The sequence below is a fragment of the Lepisma saccharinum genome, chromosome 13, assembly GCF_977018435.1.
Source record: "Lepisma saccharinum chromosome 13, izLepSacc3.1, whole genome shotgun sequence".
Classification (NCBI taxonomy): Eukaryota; Metazoa; Arthropoda; class Insecta; order Zygentoma; family Lepismatidae; genus Lepisma; species Lepisma saccharinum.
In genome coordinates this window covers 15,815,289-15,833,743 of record NC_139241.1, presented here as the reverse complement: position 1 = coordinate 15,833,743, position 18,455 = coordinate 15,815,289, and the positions used below count along the sequence as shown (strand labels likewise).

General features: G+C 36.7%; 2 non-coding genes across 2 annotated transcripts; both read left to right on the top strand.

Annotated features, from left to right (window-relative positions):
- Window positions 1-1,854: 1,854 nt before the first annotated feature.
- Window positions 1,855-1,972, top strand: LOC145997587 (U5 spliceosomal RNA). The gene has a single exon (XR_014442988.1). It is a non-coding gene; the product is annotated as a U5 spliceosomal RNA (small nuclear RNA).
- A 3,604-nt stretch (window positions 1,973-5,576) lies between these two features.
- Window positions 5,577-5,694, top strand: LOC145997577 (U5 spliceosomal RNA). Its single transcript, XR_014442978.1, has one exon. It is a non-coding gene; the product is annotated as a U5 spliceosomal RNA (small nuclear RNA).
- The last annotated feature ends 12,761 nt before the right edge of the window (window positions 5,695-18,455 follow it).

Genomic DNA, 18,455 nt, shown 5'->3' with positions numbered 1-18,455 from the left:
TTGTGTGTTTTGTAACTACGCGTTTTCTTTAACCCTCGGATGCATGTCACTTTTTTTTACAACTTTACATATGTGTGGTCATTTTGACCCCAATGCAATTATGCATTGAAATAAGTACGACAGAGTAAATAGTTTAGCTAATATGGTTTATGGATCAATAATTTCTCTGAATATAACATAGGAAACAATTATCATTTTATTATTATTATTTAAGCCCCCCCAAGAAAATAACAATGTATTGACAATTCACTGTTCTACATATTAATGGTAGTTACACTTCGCTCGCAATTATCAGAACTTCAGTTGACATGAGAAACAGTATTTTAAAGATAACACAATACAGCCCTAAATATTATTTTATCTAGAACAAATAAATTAAAAGAAAAATAAAATAAAAAAATAATAGAAAATAAATAAATAAATTTCCGGCCTCTCATGGCAATCAAATACACCTCACTCTTATTCTGAGCACATCACTATCACACTGCTGTGGACCTTGCACACAGGTTTCCCACATCTTCTGCAACGTTCCGTCGTCTTCCTGCCCTCTTGTCTTGTGCAGACCTGGCATCTTACTCTTCTCTTTGAAGATCTATCCTACAGTCTCTGTGCCTGCCTTACTTTACTACGCCGCAAAGTTTCATTGCCTCAAAATGACCCCACACATGCATCCGAGGGTTAAATGTGTATCATTCTTTTTATTGTGCATTAGAATCTGCTCAGTGGTTCAAAATGTACATCAAATAACACACATATGGTGATGAATACCGTGGGCCACGTTTAAAATTCATGGCTATGATTTATGCAGATGTTTAAGATTTAGATCCATTCACGATGATAATTAATCAGAAGCTACCACTTGGACTCAGTGGGGCCTGGAAACTGTGGATTAGTTGGAGCTTCTCGAACAGCGTACAGGCGAGATTTAAGACTAACATAAATGTGTATTTTTAGAAGTTAGTCAAGCGTTTGCTTGAAATATGAACACAATCAATCCTTGGATGTTCTACAAATATTTTATTTTTCATTATTCTTAAAAAAATGTCATCTTGGCATTTTGTTTAAAAGTTTTATTTTTTTAAAAAATATATATCATTTTCGACAAATCAACATTAAAACATGTTAAAACAAACCAAAGAACACAAATTTGCCAACCCTGTATGGAAGTAACATTGTGAAAAAGAAGTCGTTAGCGTATGATAGGAAATTTTGGAACACAAAATTCCTTTTACTTATTTCTTTCTCTCTAATTTACAATTGTCGAAATGTAACTTGCTTTGATGCCGAGCATTATTACGTTAAGTAATTTCCACGGAACTATCTTGTTTTATATTCATGGCTATTGCCCAATCTATAGTAAATTTCGAGATTCCATCACTACATATATACGTGCAAGAATCGCATGACATGAAAGTGACCCGTCACAACCGAAATAACTGCGGTAATTTTCTTTCTTGCTTCGGTTTGGTTTCTTTACGAAACATTATTAAGCATGCCTGTGGGAGAAACCCGAAAGTGTAATAGTCTTGCATATGAGAACAGGTAAACTGAAAATTCTTCTTGAAATGGAATTTGTTGCCAAAGTACAAGTTCCCACTAGTTGAAATGGTGGCCGTGAGATGGCAGAATTTGCTGTCGGTTTATCATTTGTGTACGTTGGTCCCTGCACATGACGCAAATTAGAAATCGGCACGGATTTATATCCTTATTCTCTCGTTTTAAGAAACGAAAATCACACAAAACGAAGTTTTATGTTTCAACAAGTAAAACAGCAATTTCCTACGGAACCTACACGTTCCCATGAGCAGTGAATTGAACTTCAACATAGGCTAGGAAAAATTGGTGGCCTGGAAACAACTCTGGTTTCCCTTCATACGCAAAAATCTTTCGCCTTTTACTAAAGATTTCCGTGGAGGGGAACAACAAACGAGTCTAATATTATTTTTTATAAAAGCTTGGTACAAACTGAGCCCGATTAGCAAACACAACGAAAACTGTAGGTGGAAATGTGTGCTCTTGCTCAGCTTGATAATCTCTCACCTTCTGAAATTTGCAGGCAGGAGGATCTGTATGGGCGCTTGCTGCTAAATTTCCAAATGTTCTTGTCATTTCACAACGAAGCCGAACATTGAAATGACTTCACTGGGAGGATTGTATGGAAACAGAGTTAGCATGATCAAATCAAAGTGTTTCAAACAATATGGTTTCTCCGTTTAAAACATATTTCTTTGTTAATTCAAATGTTTAAACAAAGCGTTTGAAACATGTTTCTTTTCAGATTTGTTTAAAACACATTTTGATACTTGACGTTTGATAGTTTGTGATTATTTGTGTGTTTTGTAACTACGCGTTTTCTTTAACCCTCGGATGCATGTCACTTTTTTTTACAACTTTACATATGTGTGGTCATTTTGACCCCAATGCAATTATGCATTGAAATAAGTACGACAGAGTAAATAGTTTAGCTAATATGGTTTATGGATCAATAATTTCTCTGAATATAACATAGGAAACAATTATCATTTTATTATTATTATTTAAGCCCCCCCAAGAAAATAACAATGTATTGACAATTCACTGTTCTACATATTAATGGTAGTTACACTTCGCTCGCAATTATCAGAACTTCAGTTGACATGAGAAACAGTATTTTAAAGATAACACAATACAGCCCTAAATATTATTTTATCTAGAACAAATAAATTAAAAGAAAAATAAAATAAAAAAATAATAGAAAATAAATAAATAAATTTCCGGCCTCTCATGGCAATCAAATACACCTCACTCTTATTCTGAGCACATCACTATCACACTGCTGTGGACCTTGCACACAGGTTTCCCACATCTTCTGCAACGTTCCGTCGTCTTCCTGCCCTCTTGTCTTGTGCAGACCTGGCATCTTACTCTTCTCTTTGAAGATCTATCCTACAGTCTCTGTGCCTGCCTTACTTTACTACGCCGCAAAGTTTCATTGCCTCGGTTACTGGTTTCTTCAGGTTCAAGCTTTGGCACTTCCCCGCATGTGAGGAAGAATCAACTCATTCGCACACTCGATAAGGAACGTACGGCGTCTGTGACTGAAGCCTGAATGGTTATCAGAATGCTGTGACAAGTAGCATGTGTATGCATTTAGAACGCCTACATTGATTACATTATAGAAGAGGGACATTTGCCATCGACGTGTCTGTATTCTGCAGGTGTATGTTTGAACCAGTTTGTCCATGGCGTCCACTCCCTTCTTTGTTTGGTTGTAAAACTTTATGATTTCTGACTTCTTCTTACAATCATCATCAATGTGTGTGTCATGATGCATGGTGCTGAGTAGAATAACACTCTTGTTTTTCTCCGGCACGTAGCTTACCAGGGTCTCATTTTCATGGAAGGCGAATTGTGATGTGCAAGGCTGTCTTGTCTTGATATTGGTAACTGCAGGTGGGATTTCACGTCTGTTTTTCTTTACTGTTCCAACAATGGTTACATTTTGTAACAGGAGAGCGTTAGCCAAGTCATGACTTGTGAATAATTGGTCAGTTGTGATATTTCTTCCAGAGTTCCGCAGTGTGTAGCACAGTTTCTTCACGACGTTGCTGACGAGGATCTTTTGAATTGGCTCTCCTGGCTGTCGTACCAAATATAGGTTAGACCGTCTTTGGCGTAAAAGTTGTCAGCATCGCACAACCAGAAGATCTTAATGTCGTATTTGGCTAGCTTGCTTCCTATGTATTGCACGAACTGGCATCTCCCACGGAAAGGCACTAACTGTTCATCAATCGTAAGAAAGGCGCCGGGCACCATGATTCTGCTACAGTTTTTGATAAAAAGTGTCCAGATATATCGAAATGCAGCCATGTGATCAGTCTCCAGACATGCAGCGCCAGTATGTTTGTCATCAGATCAGAGCAGTCTTCTGATGTCTTCGAAACGATTTACTTCAAAGGTTGCTTTGTATTTCGGGTTGAAGAATTTGTTGATAAAAAGCTAAGGAACAGGGACATCCCAACTTCTCTCAGTTGGCCTCGATCCGCGCCAAATACATCTGCGCATGCGCACTTTGCAGTGAGTCATGGCAGGGTATGTGGTTGACCTTGAGATGATTGCGTTTAGTATGGGCATAATTGAACATAATATGTAGGATCAATTTCCCTTTATGAATGTTTTCCTGCTGTTTTCAGGCTGGGGTCAAAATGACCCCACACATGGAAAGGAAGGGTATTGTTAAAAAAACGTAAAAAATATAATTTAAAATAAATTGTAAGCAATTTATTTATACATGTTCCTATAGCTGAAGGAGTATGGTAAGATGTCAGAGAAAATCAGAATTATTTATTTAGATTTTATTATAATACCAGGAAATAAACAGACAGTAGGGTCAAAATGACCCCACACATGCATCCGAGGGTTAAATGTGTATCATTCTCTTTATTGTGCATTAGAATCTGCTCAGTGGTTCAAAATGTACATCAAATAACACACATATGGTGATGAATACCGTGGGCCACGTTTAAAATTCATGGCTATGATTTATGCAGATGTTTAAGATTTAGATCCATTCACGATAATAATTAATCAGAAGCTACCACTTGGACTCAGTGGGGCCTGGAAACTGTGGATTAGTGGGAGCTTCTCCAACAGCGTACAGGCGAGATTTAAGACTAACATAAATGTGTATTTTAAGAAGTTAGTCAAGCGTTTGCTTGTAATATGAACACAATCAATCCTTGGATGTTCTACAAATACATTATTTTTCATTATTCTAAAAAAAATGTCATCTTGGCATTTTGTTTAAAAGTTTTATTTTTTTAAAAAAAATATATCCTTTTCGACAAATCAACATTAAAAGCATGTTAAAACAAACAAGAGAACACAAATTTGCCAACCCTGTATGGAAGTAACATTGTGAAAAAGAAGTCGTTAGCGTATGATAGGAAATTTTGGAACACAAAATTCCTTTTACTTATTTCTTTCTCTCTAATTTACAATTGTCGAAATGTAACTTGCTTTGATGCCGAGAATTATTACGTTAAGTAATTTCCACGGAACTATCTTGTTTTATATTCATGGTTATTTCCCAATCTATACTAAATTTCGAGATTCCATCACTACATATATACGTGCAAGAATCGCATGACATTAAAGTGACCCGTCACAACCGAAATAACTGCGGTAATTTTCTTTCTTGCTTCGGTTTGGTTTCTTTACGAAACATTATTAAGCATGCCTGTGGGAGAAACCCGAAAGTGTAATCGTGTTGCATATGAGAACAGGTAAACTGAAAATTCTTCGTGAAATGGAATTTGTTGCCAAAGTACAAGTTCCCACTAGTTGAAATGGTGGCCGAGAGATGGCAGAATTTGCTGTCGGTTTATCATTTGTGTACGTTGGTCCGTGCACATGACGCAAATTAGAAATCGGCACTGATTTATATTTTTATTCTCTCGTTTTAAGAAACGAAAATCACACAAAACGAGGTTTTATGTTTCAACAAGTAAAACAGCAATTTCCTACGAAACCTACACGTTCCCATGCGCAGTGAATTGAACTTCAACATAGGCTAGGAAAAATTGGTGGCCTGGAAACAACTCTGGTTTCCCTTCATACGCAAAAATCTTTCGCCTTTTACTAAAGATTTCCGTGGAGGGGAACAACAAACGAGTCTAATATTATTTTTTATAAAGGCTTGGTACAAACTGAGCCCGATTAGCAAATACAACGAAAACTGTAGGTGGAAATGTGTGCTCTTGCTCAGCTTGATAATCTCTCACCTTCTGAAATTTGCAGGCAGGAGGATCTGTATGGGCGCTTGCTGCTAAATTTCCAAATGTTCTTGTCATTTCACAACGAAGCCGAACATGGAAATGACTTCACTGGGAGGATTGTATGGAAACAGAGTTAGCATGATCAAAACGAAGTGTTTTGAACAATATGGTTTTTCCATTTAAAACATATTTCTTTGTTAATTCAAATGTTTAAACAAAGCGTTTGAAACATGTTTCTTTTCAGATTTGTTTAAAACACATTTTGATACTTGACGTTTGATAGTTTGTGATTATTTGTGTGTTTTGTAACTACGCGTTTTCTTTAACCCTCGGATGCATGTCACTTTTTTTTACAACTTTACATATGTGTGGTCATTTTGACCCCAATGCAATTATGCATTGAAATAAGTACGACAGAGTAAATAGTTTAGCTAATATGGTTTATGGATCAATAATTTCTCTGAATATAACATAGGAAACAATTATCATTTTATTATTATTATTTAAGCCCCCCCAAGAAAATAACAATGTATTGACAATTCACTGTTCTACATATTAATGGTAGTTACACTTCGCTCGCAATTATCAGAACTTCAGTTGACATGAGAAACAGTATTTTAAAGATAACACAATACAGCCCTAAATATTATTTTATCTAGAACAAATAAATTAAAAGAAAAATAAAATAAAAAAATAATAGAAAATAAATAAATAAATTTCCGGCCTCTCATGGCAATCAAATACACCTCACTCTTATTCTGAGCACATCACTATCACACTGCTGTGGACCTTGCACACAGGTTTCCCACATCTTCTGCAACGTTCCGTCGTCTTCCTGCCCTCTTGTCTTGTGCAGACCTGGCATCTTACTCTTCTCTTTGAAGATCTATCCTACAGTCTCTGTGCCTGCCTTACTTTACTACGCCGCAAAGTTTCATTGCCTCGGTTACTGGTTTCTTCAGGTTCAAGCTTTGGCACTTCCCCGCATGTGAGGAAGAATCAACTCATTCGCACACTCGATAAGGAACGTACGGCGTCTGTGACTGAAGCCTGAATGGTTATCAGAATGCTGTGACAAGTAGCATGTGTATGCATTTAGAACGCCTACATTGATTACATTATAGAAGAGGGACATTGGCCATCGACGTGTCTGTATTCTGCAGGTGTATGTTTGAACCAGTTTGTCCATGGCGTTCACTCCCTTCTTTGTTTGGTTGTAAAACTTTATGATTTCTGACTTCTTCTTACAATCATCATCAATGTGTGTGTCATGATGCATGGTGCTGAGTAGAATAACACTCTTGTTTTTCTCCGGCACGTAGCTTACCAGGGTCTCATTTTCATGGAAGGCGAATTGTGATGTGCAAGGCTGTCTTGTCTTGATATTGGTAACTGCAGGTGGGATTTCACGTCTGTTTTTCTTTACTGTTCCAACAATGGTTACATTTTGTAACAGGAGAGCGTTAGCCAAGTCATGACTTGTGAATAATTGGTCAGTTGTGATATTTCTTCCAGAGTTCCGCAGTGTGTAGCACAGTTTCTTCACGACGTTGCTGATGAGGATCTTTTGAATTGGCTCTCCTGGCTGTCGTACCAAAGTAGTAGTAGTACTTGTGCTATTATAAACTCAAGAAAGGAAGAGCTCTCCCCAAGCATATTTGGCTATACTTAAAACTAGCTCAACATGAGCATATGAGCTTTTTGCTCAAGTGTAGCACCCCCTCTAATCCAAGATTTTTGTAAAAAAGCCCTCATGGATTCCATGAGAAAGGAAGAGCCCCCTCAGATTGATGTGCCTATACTTACAAAAAGGCACTTCTGTGAGATTGTTGTCCATAATCCTGTCAAAAATATGCCCCTCTTGATATTTTTTTTGGCCACACTTAAAACTAGGCCACAACACACCCACCCACACCCACACCTACACATATTTACTTCCAATTTAAGTTTAATTGGACCCCAGCCTCAATCCAATATTAAAACAATGTAATATGCAGAGACCCTCTAGAATTGCTCCGTGACTCTCTCATTTCTTACATCATAAACATATGATTTTTCTCCTATGAGAATAACACTACATATGGTGTCATTAGGTAATGCTTCATGGAATTCACAGATAATTTTAATATTTGTTCTGTCATTCACCACAACCTGTTTTCTTTTTGAAGCATTGATTACAAACATGGGTCTCTGTGCTTTGAATTCATCTGGTGTGTAGTACATTTCAATATTGCCTGTAGTGACCCTTTTGAAGGATGTAAAAGCCTCATATAATTTGAGGAAATCATCCTTGGACATGTCTAAATTGTAATTTTCTCTAGGAAAGACCTCATTTCTGCCATTTTTAAGATATATGTTCTTGATGTTGCAGTTATCAAATTTACTTGAATTTTTTTCCTGATTGTTGTGTCTTCCAGTCTGAAACAGTACTACCACAAAATCAGGCATGTCATATTGAATACTGGAGAATGAATTTGTAGCATCAAATTCATAATATGTACCAGATGCGGGCTTCTGTACACATTGATATGTATAAAATTGTAGAGGAATTTGTGGATTTTTTATTATATCAGCTTTGTATTTAAGACCATAACTGGCTTCATACTCAACAACAGGGATTCTTAGCTCCATGGTCTGAATAATGCATTTGCCTGCATCTGGTAGGGTATTAGGCAGAGCTTCTCCTGTGGGGTTTATTGTACTGTACCTCATCAAAGCATTGTTATCATTTGCAGCTCTTCTAAATGTGATTCTTAACCCACCCTTCCACATAATTTCTTTGTAATCTGAGAAGAATCCTGGCAACAGGCGCATGGGGAACAGCACAGTGTGGTTCTTAGATAATATCTTATCACCAGCTTCAAATCCGCCTATTTTGTAGTATGAAGCCTCGGTTTTGGATAATTTCAGTGTGGCCAAAGCTGTGGAGGTAATGCCGGGATAATCCACTCTGTTTATAACAACGCCATGCTTTCTGATCTCAATTTCAGAGAACAGATGCGGCACAAAATTGTCTACAAGTCTTATATTTGAATTTGCCGGATAATCTGTACCATCGAGCTTTACAACATCAAATTTGATGTATAGATCTGCTCTGTGGGGGTGTATAAATCCATCCCCTACATCAAGATCAACCTCGATTTCTGTGTTGGGTTGATTTAAATTTGCAAATGTCCTCCTGTTTGGAGGGAATGATTGTAGCTCATAACTCTCAATATTTTCCATTGTATGTATTTTTATTTAAATATTAATCTCTATGATAGCAGTTGTTGTGGCTCCAGCAAAATCAACTAATTCTTCTTTTTCATTAGTGACCATCAACTCAATGTAATCTATTCTATTATGACACACAGGAAAATATAATGTTGGGGATGGATTGTAGATGATGGGCTCCATGAATTCAGAATTAGGTTTGAATGTTGCAATAATGCCTGTTTGTTTGTGAGAGCCTATACCATTTGATTTGGTGATCATACCCTCTGCCACATTACAGTGAATATTCAGAGTCTCTATGGCTAAGAATTTAGGTATATTCATAGCAGTGTGTTTGATGCCTGGTTCAAGTTTTGTGTTGTTCTCAAATCCTAACAGCTCTCCTATGGTACCCAGATTTACTGTTTCTGCGGCAGATACAATTTCTACTCTGTGAGTGACAGAATTTTGACTTAACACTACACCTCTGGGTAATTGAGCATTTAAAGTGGATAGATTATATTGCCCTGGAGTGATGACAATTTTTTCATCACCAACTGCAATTGTATTGTTGTGGTGTGTAATATTGGGGATCAGGTACATGCCATAAAATGCCCTGAGAGCTATTGTTTTGGGATAGACAATGTCATCATGCAATTTAAGTTTCAATATTGAATTTTGGCTGGTGAGATGGAATACCCCCATGATGTTTCAGATACCACAAAGCTTTTTGAAAATCTTCAATTGATGGTTTATTTATTTGAGACATATATCTAAGAACAGATAAACACAAATGTCCGCAATTAACATCTTTGAAGTTTTTGAACACGGGCATTATTGTAATAAAGATTAGCTGATTTTAGATATTTTACTAAATTTTCAGGTGGAACACCTCCAAATGAATCAAACACAAATGCCTTATTTTTTACATATTTAAGATAACAAATCCAGTGAGTGCCTTGATTTTTGTACTCATCCAAATTAACAATGCCACACTCTTTGTTGAGTGGTTGTTCTGGTAAAGAATCAGACATGTACACACCTCTAAAATGTTTGATGCCCAGTGGCTTGATTAAAGCTTCAATATCTTGGTTTGTAAGCGGCTCTTGTTTTTTTAAACTTATTCATGGCTCTTTTAATACCTTTGCCTTTTTTCTCCATTGCCAGGTTATGGCGCCTCTGCTCATCTAATTCTGCCCTATTTTTCTTGGCATCTATTACTGTTTTTGCTATGGCAGCTGATCCCCCAGCCAAGCTCCCCACAGCCCCGAGAGCAGCTAAGATGGCAGGGATGGTAAATATAAATCCCCCCACATGTGATTTTTTTCTTGATTGCTGTAATTTTTTTAATTGGGGGGTACTAAGCAACAATTTCATACCATGCCCCTTTGCAATACAAGATTTTTTTTTCTTGCGCTGCTTTTTGGTTAAGAGACTGTCAATAGTTTTAAGAGATTTGAGACCTGCATAAGGTATTTGATACATAACACCCTTGGCCTTCATTGTAGGTTTATTATATACATTTTTACAACCCCCACCCCAGTTTTTGTTTGGTGCTCATAGCTATGGTGGTCCCCAATGCTGCTATTTTTTCACTTAAAGAAGCATCTTTGCTCACAAATCTACCAAATGCAGCCTCTTCTAATTTCTTGTCTGCAACATGTCTCTTGTCAAGATCAGAATGTGTGTTGTATGCAATATCATGGTCTCTACAAGCAGCATCTAAGGGATTAACACCAGGATCACCTCTGTTTAATCTATGATCCAATTTTGTGCCTGGACCACAATACTGATAGCCTGGAATATGTAGTTCAAATGGCAGCTTGTTTATAATGTCATTAACAAGGCCCCGACCCTCAGAAATATTCCAAAATTTAGGTGGTAGAGTATTAATTATTTTTATGAGATATCCAATCCCCTTAGGGTCATTCACTATAAAATTAGACAATTTGGTGCTTATCATGTCCATAATTCCAACCTTTTCATTGTAAAAATTGTGGTTCCCAGCATTTTCCTCCCCAGCTATTACCAATAGCCTATCTACAAGTTTCTTGACATCATCAACCCACACAAATTCTTTGGGCAGGGTGTTGTATTGTTTGATTCCACTGCCAGTCTTGATTTGTGACCATATGGGCTTGATTAAATTGTTGTATTTTGCCCCACTGCTAGACTTGACTCTTTTTTGTGTGGGATCATTGTTCTGGTACAGAGCATCTGATTTTATTAATATTTCTTTGTAATCCTCATAATCTTGATCTGTATAGCTGCCAGGTCTCTTCCTGGTCATGAGTTCCCATAATCCAGGTGTTCCGGTGTACTTAACAAAAGCACCTTTTTCTCCGAGACGAGATTCTGAATATACAATTATATCATCTCCCATAAATGTTACTCTGAAATTGCCAATTCTATGAATAATGCTGCCATCAAGCTCTGTGTCAGCATATAAGCCAAAAACCTCATCTTTGTTGTCTTTAGGTGTGCTTAAATATTTTTGAGCAAGAAGACCCAATTCAATAGGATCCTGACTAGCCTCAATTCTTCTAGGAGCAATAGGACTAGGTGTATGAATACTTGAAAGTGGGGTGAATGGATAATCTAATATGTTCCTTGCAGCTACAGGTACAAGCTCTGTGAGCAAATTTTGATTTTGATCTGTAACAGTTTTGATATTCTTACCTAAATTATTAATAGCATCAATTACAGGCTGTTCTGTTTGTTTGTGTTTTTCATAAATTCCACGGTTCTCTGATTTCCATCCCTTAAATCTTTTTACAAGATAATCTCTTAACTTAAGATCATCAATGATTGGCCTTTTCATGTTTATTTATATACGTCTCTACGTCTAGAAAATTGTTGATTTTATTTCTGTATTTACCACTATTGGGTGTTCTTGTCATATCAATTGTGACAAACCCATAACTGTCCTGGTTCCAGCACTTGCTGCAAAATTTGGAAAAATCATTGTAGCTCAAGTCCCCACCTACATATTCATCATGTATGTGTTTGAGGTTGGTATGGTCTTGATGAAATATACATATAAAATTGCTGTTGTCTCGGATCAGCTGCTTGGGTATTTTTGAAAAAGTCTGTGCCAGGTAGAAGCAATCAATGTTTTTGTGCCGGCCCTGTGTAAAGAAGTTTCTAACCTTGTTTTGATTATCCAATATAATGTCATCAAACACAACAACAGAATTATCGAGACATTCATCAAGTGGCTTAACATCTGGTTCAAAAGTGGCTATATCCAGTCCATCATATAGCTTCATCAGCTGCTGATATTTTAATTGTTCCAAGCTCTTAGAAAAAACATACAAGTGCCTGTTTTTCCAGTCTAACCAGTTGGGTGCCAATAAAAAATTATCAACCATTAGTGTAGTTTTACCACAAGCAGATGGCCCAACAATAAGACACCTAATATTATCAGGTAGCAAGTTGCCATTTCTCTTATTCTGCTGTTCAGGTTCTGGCAGCCTTTTTATAACATCCCAGGTGTTCATATTATCACTTTGTTTGCATCGATCCAGCTGTTTTCCGGATGACCCAGCCATTTGACAAGTAACTTGTTGCCTTTTCTGCGGATGATTTTTTCTATGAGATATGTGTCAGGCTGTTTAGTTTTGCTGAGCTCTTGTTCATAGAACCTGCCTTTGAGAATTTCTCCTCGGTGATCCTTTATTATATATGTGTTAAGGGTCCCGGGTTTAACTTGAACCACTGTAAATAATTCAGTGCTCCAGTTTCTTGTAAAGCCTCTCTTGAATAAGTGCTTATATTTGCTTATTCTTACTTGATCACCAATCTTGTATTTGGCCTTTCTTATTGTTGGCTGATATCTAGGATAATAAACAGTGCTGATCAATTTTTGCTCATCAGATGAAGTTACTTCAGAGGGTTTCATGTTGATTGTGGAATGGACCGAGTTGTTATATTTATGTAGAAGTTCTGGAAGAATATTAATCCATTTATAATTACCCTGCAGTGTAAATTGTTTATACATAAGATTTTTTAAGGTTCTGTTGAATCTCTCTACAATTGAGGCCTTGAGGTCACTGTAACTCGAATAATGTTTAATTGCCTGGCTTTTAATAAATTGTTGAAACACTGAATTATAAAATTCTTTGCCATTATCTGTTTGCAAATAGCGCGGGGATCTTCCACTCTGATTGATGATTGTCCTGAGGGCTTCTGTAACACATTTTCCAGTCTTGGATTTGAGTGGCACAGCCCAGGCAAATTTTGAAAATGTGTCTATTACAGTGAGTAGATACTTGTAGCCCTTGTTGATTTTGTCTAAGTTTTTCAACTGTCCACTTGCCATTTCAATCAAGTCGCTTTGCCATAAATCATCTATGCCCTTTGTGACTACTGGGAGTCTCTTAAAATTATGTCGGGCCTGTCTGTGTAATTCATCAACAATAATTTGTCTAGACATAATATGTAAACAAGAATATTGCAACTATGGGGTGTTCAGCAGCTGAGACTGCAGGATTTTCTAAATATAATTTGTCTCCAATTTGTATTTTAAATTCCAGAGAGCCATCATCTTCAGTATAGGCTGTTTCCAATGTATTGGGGTCTGTAAAGTCCTCCAATTCTACACTGGTGATTTTCACTTTGTTGTTAGCATTTGTTATTGATAAGGTGGGGTAGTGGTGTGCCTGTGGCTGAAGCCAATATTTGATCTTGATTGGTCTAAGTGTGCCCCCAACAAAAAACTGGTAATAAAATTGTGCAGGGGACAGCATATATATTTTGCCACCTGGTGTAAATGGAGAATCATATTCTTTGTTGGGGATGCTGTACAATTCAAGAATTACTGAATGTTTTGGATTCTCGATTATGCCTGTTATTTCTTTTTCTGCTGTGAGCAATCTGCTTGTTACAGATTCAAGGTGCTCATTGATGGTTCTAACAATCTCATCGTGCCCCGGCTTGATTCTTATGTCAACAGCAAGTTTTTTGTATTGTTGCACAATATCTTGAAGCTGGGTGGCAAAAACAGACAGAGCATTTGCTTGATTGGATTCCATGGTCCCTAGCTGTTGCTTGATATTAGCTACAATTTGCTGTAAATTTTCAACAACTGCCAATTTTGAATTTTGAGCTGTAAGATCATGGACCTGTCTTCTGATATCCTCAAACAGGGCATGCAGTTCATTAATATGTTGATTAGTTGGAAGAGTGGCCACTGTCTGAGTGAGATGTTTGATCTCTGCTTGGATATTCTTGATATCTTCTGATTTCAATATCCTATTCACTGCTCTCTTAATATTTTTAAGTTCCTGTGATGTAGGAAGATTTGATACTGTATTTTGCAAAAATTCAAGTGCCAATTTTACATTGTGTAATTCAGAAGCATCGGCCACATTTTGCATAGCATTTTGGAGCAGGGCTATATCTGCCTGAGAGGGTGTGGATTGTTGTAAAATTTCAAGTTTTGTTTGGATATCATCTATCAAGTGATGAAAATGAGATAGTTCAGATTCAGTGTTGAGGTTTTCAAGCTTTGTGATTTGTTGCTGGACACTAACAAGGGTATCTACAATCCCAGGCAATCTGGATTCTAGTACATTTGCCAAATCACTTTGCACTGCTACTATTGTACCTTCAAGATGGGTTATGGAACTTTGAATTTTTCCAAAATCTTCATATGTTTCAAGTTGCAGCTTAATATTTGCTACACTCCGAGTTATTGCATTCAAAGCATCAGAAGATGGCAAATTGTTCATAAAATTTTCAAGTGTCTCAATTTTTTCTTTAACCTCGGCTATGGCATTGTTCAGAGGGTCCAGATTAGGTATTTGGAGTGACTGAATCTGTTCTTTTAGAGTGGAAATCACTAGATCAAAATCTTCTTGTGATTTTATGCTTTTTACAATTGTTTGGAGCTGTGTCTGGACATTATTTATCTGCTCTTCCAATTGCTGTTTCAATTGCTCAGAGTTGTTAGCCTGGGTCTTAAATTTGGCTTGAAGAGCTGCTACAGCTTCTTCTAAACTTTGAAAATTATCTAATGTCGCCAGATCAGTATATTTCTGAAGCAATAATTTGAGTTCAGAATCAATTTTAAGAAGAGGGTCCATGCATTGTGATTGTAAATTTGTAATTTCTAATTGAAGACTGGCATTGAGTGTTGTTTGTAAAGCTTGTAAATCACTTCTTAATTTCTTGACTCTGACATCAAGCATCAGAATCTCATCACTGTGATCTTCATGTCTTGTATGGCCAAATATATCATTAGGCATTTTGTTTAGTAGTTATTTATTATAGAGTATCTGATTCTTAATTCTATAAAAAAGGGTATAAGCTTATCATAGGATCCAGGGACCTCAATATATAAGCAGTCACCAGCAGAAACAGTATAAACAGTGCCAGAAACCATGTTTGAGTGCTTAATTCTGTAAATATTTCTCCCTACTGAAATTTTAACATCACCCTCAGGGGTTGTAATAAATTGCAATTGCCCACCTACAGGTTATTGGTAATGATTTAAATTATTGTTAAATATGTACAATATTTTGCCTGTTTCATCATCATCATCTGTAAATATGCTGTTCAGATGAATAATTAACAAGCCACTTAGTTTAGATATTATATCAGAAGAGGGTTGCGGTGTTGGCAGCTCCATAATAGCCTGTTTTTTGAACCCAAATAAGTTCATAGGCATGTTTATTTATTTCAAATCATGCTCTGTGCTTGTGCATTGATTCCCATTTTTCAAATCACAATGCCCCCATGGTAAAGTATGTATGCCACATGATAAAATGCATCTCTTATCATCATGTGGGTCCAGAGCCACTTTTCTTACAACATTTGAGGTCAATAAGTGATCCACACTCTGGATTCTGGATTCTGATGTTTTGATTGAACTCTGGGATTTGAGGCAATTTTTATAATCCTCAAATTGGAGCTCTTTTTCCACAGCTACTTTGCCAATGCCCTTGGCCTTTTTGACAACAGTATTACATGTTTTAAAACTGTACATCTTGGCACTTAACCCAGCAAATTCCACAATAACATCACCAAGTGTCTCATCTTTTAACTTGCCGGGCACCTTTTTGTTGTGGTGTTGAATATTCAGATGGTCTGGCAATTCACTGGTATCAAAATATTTAAACAATTCAGGCTGTGACATATCTTGATAAACATCTTCTGTTTGAATATCAAGAATAAAACTATCCGTGTCCATGTACATCAATTTTACATTATCACCATAAAAAGGTTTCAACACATCATAATACAACATTAACATATGTAATTTGGACAATTCCAATATTGCAGCCCCTACATAAATAGGTTTATCAAACTTAATTCTTGTTTTTTTCATGTTGAAAAGTGCCATATCTTCATCATAAATTCTTCTGTAATTGAAATTAGGCTTTGCAACCAATTTTTTGCTCAGGCTGGGGTCAGTAATTATTTTAACATCGGTATGTTTTCTGACATTTTCAATAGTTTTGCCATATACAGAATTAACCATCAATTTAAACAAGGCCTTATCAAATTGGCTCTTTGCAGATGTTCGAAGCTCCGTGTTTGTATCAATGTATGGTTTCAACCATTCTGAGTGCCTGAACCTCAAAACTTTTCCAAGTTTGGTCACTTGAACACCATGATGCATCAGGAACTGGAGGTTCTTGTAATATGTGACTTAGCCCTGTTTTGCCTCCAGTGTCATCATGAGCTTCTTCTGTTTAGAGCCAGGTGAGCACTGAACCTCAGGAATTGGGGGCAGATCAGAAAATTTGTTATGTAAATCATCAGGAATTGTCAGATCAACCTCTAAGAAGAGGCCATAGTCACTGTCATCAAAATCCTGAAGATCTTCAATATTAAAATCTTCAACCCATTCAAGCCCTGCATATGGCAATTTTTGCATCATTGCGTGACCATAGAGGCTGTTGGCATCTACATACAATATATAATTTGATGGCCGTGCTGGATCATGATCAGGCATATATTTGTTATTTGCTCTGGCATCTCTCTGAGAACATTGCACCATACCTCCTTTTATATTTTCCTCCATAAACAGATACATATCTTGATCTTGGATCAAATCCAATTGCTTTTTAGTGTTGAAAAACATTGCAGCCCATGCTAGGCCCGGGGCACTGTAAAAATACACTGGGTCCAGTCCATAATTTTGCATACAAGATTTTCTGAATGCCTGCATTATATCTGCTGAGATGGTCACATCAAGTTTCAAATATGCCATGTGATAATCACCAAATCTCTTGCATTTTAAATTGTTCCACGTCAATTGGGCATGGTGATAATCTTCATCTGTGATTCCAGATCCTCTGATTTTGCTGTAAAATGCTTGTTGCGGTGGCAGGGAGCACTCATCAAATTTAGAAAAATCTGTAACATAATCATATGGATATACACCCTTCCGCCTAATTAATTTCGGGTCCTGATTTGGAAACACTGCACGTGTGATTTTGAATTCACCATCAGGTAATTGAGTGGCCAGTGTATCCAGGCTAGCAGGTAAAAATCTGTAAGAATCAAGAAATCTTATTTGAATAGAAAATCCATTAACTTTAATTATTTTGCTAATAGATATATATTTCTCATCATTTTCAGCTAAAATATTTAAATTCTGCTTCTCAAACGCCTCGTACCTGATCAAATGATGGAAATCATAATTGGATGCTCCATGGCAAAATATGGGGACAAATCTTGGTCTCTTGATCTTAATATTACAGCTATTACACAGGACCTGTTTATATCGACCATCTGTATGAGAATGGTGATGTACCTTGATATTTGTATTTGAAAATTCAGAATCACATACCGGGCATTTTTCTGCATTGTTGAAATCTTCAATCTGATCCTCTGTTAAAGGCAGCATGGGTTTTGATTTTAATAAGATGTTAGATGCTATGTCACGGCACTCATTTTCTATTTTAAGTGCAAATATTTTGATGGCATCTGGCCCCATGTATGAATATTCTTTAGTAACAACATCATCCTGTACAACCACATAACAAAAGCTGGAAGGTTCATGTAGCTGATATGGTGTAATAGAAGATTCTTCAGGATCTGGGCTACAAAATGCAAGAGATTTGAGGTTTGATTCAAAATCACAGACAATATATGCTGGGTGTTCCAACAAGGCCTCAAACTTTTTAAATTTGCAATTCTCACTTGGCATTGGCATCACCATATGAACAGGTTTATGATTGCCACAGTATTTCAGATGCTCAATTAATTTGTTTTTGGCAATTTCTGCACTCACTTTACAAACCCCATTCACTGTTTTTCTACCATCAAGTACAGTTAAACATCTTCCGCATATTCTGAATATTCTATTGGATTTATCTAGTTGTGTTCTGACTAAAGCTTCAAGATTATGTATCAGAGTGTAATGATATGTGCCATCCCCTTCAATTAAGAGCAGCTTAATCGGAACAGCAGAATCATCATCACTGATTCTGAGAGGATCTATCAAGCAATTATCACGACCAGTGGAACAAATATATACATTAATAGATAATTGTT